At 42.4% G+C, this 1325-nt stretch overlaps 1 protein-coding gene across 1 annotated transcript in view; it reads right to left on the reverse strand.

Moving 5' to 3' along the window:
• The window catches only part of ELAVL2 (ELAV like RNA binding protein 2), a 162896-nt gene extending 161987 nt beyond the window's left edge, over nt 1-909 (reverse strand). The window contains exon 1 of the mRNA XM_069090270.1: nt 790-909. The gene's annotated coding sequence lies outside the window, so the exon portion shown is untranslated. The remainder of the gene's footprint in view (nt 1-789) is intronic.
• Nucleotides 910-1325: the final 416 nt, after the last annotated feature.

Here is a 1325-nt window from a genome sequence, read left to right on the forward strand (position 1 = left end):
AAAAAAAAAAAAAAAAAAAAAAAAAAAAAAAAGCCCTTTTACTGACACAGCTCAGAGGATCTGATTTAGGCTTTTCAGAACAAAGAGAATCTCATATGCTGGACAGCCTGAAGAATCTGCCCTCAAATTGGCTTCCATAGTGTTGGTCGAATGATGGTAATTAACTTCCCTAAATTGGATCTTACGCATTTAGCCATTCCTCGATTTTGACAGCCCCCCAACCATCCCTATCCCACCCCCACAAGACAGACTGCGTGCACTTGGTTTCGGTCAAGTACACCCCATTCAGCTCTTAATTCCATGTAGCAATCCCATCTAAACAAAATTAATTCAGTTAATGCAATTAAAGCTGGAGGTTTACCTCTTCTAAAGCTGAAAACCCAAGCTTCTCTTTTGGACATGCCAACCCTTCTTTCTTCTACATGATCTGTATTCCTTCATATACACCAAAGGCATGCAAGTGCAAACACCAAAGTTATCCATGTATTCTTATGAAATGAACTTCGAGCCTCAATCCAGATACGATTTCTCAATCTAGTTTCACATTTGTACGATCTTTACTATGCCTCGGTCCACATTTATCATTTAGTCTCTGCTAGTGATAACTGTGAATATGCAGCACATTAAAAATGTTGACACACACTTAAGTCTCTTAAAATGCAGAGCAATGACTTTGAAACGAAAGACAATTATGTGCAATCAACTTGCTATTTCGCTTACTTACAGGTTTTCTGTGTTTGCCAGGGAATCGCTGCAAGTAACGATCAAAGAAACCAAACTGCAACTTACCTTTCTCCCTTCAGGTTGTGTTGTGTGTGTGTGTGTGTTTAAAGTAACGGTGCAGTTCTCCCAATAAGGATGACCAAGAAGCAGCTGGGTAGCTCCCTTAAGACAGCACGAAACCTGAACGGTGGACAGCTTTAAAGAGGCAAATAAAGAGAAAATGCTTCCGACTCCAACGTCCAGAACTAAACGGAATGGGAGGAAATGAAAGGGGAGGGGGAACTTAAAAAAAAAAAAAAAGGAGAGAGAGACAGAGAGAAAGACACTATCTTACTGCTTTTCAACTAAACAAAAAGGGAGAAAGTAACGAATGAACAAAGAAAAGGGATGGCAAGAACGTATTTTTTTAAAGCCGCTGTCCTTCTCCGTGTTGATTTTTAGTGGCTCGCGACAAAAGTAAGCCGCCGCATCTCTTAAGAGAGAACAGAAACCGGGGGGAGGACGTCTTAAAAGGGAGGTGGACCGGCCCACAGATTTATAGCCACCGTATCACCGAGCCCTCCTCCGCCTCCGCACAGGCGTGCGTGCCGCGGCCGTGCCAG

This window comes from Petaurus breviceps, unplaced genomic scaffold (assembly GCF_028583685.1).
Source record: "Petaurus breviceps papuanus isolate PSGF00001 unplaced genomic scaffold, PetGlider_PUasm1.0 125, whole genome shotgun sequence".
NCBI classification, from domain to species: Eukaryota; Metazoa; Chordata; class Mammalia; order Diprotodontia; family Petauridae; genus Petaurus; species Petaurus breviceps.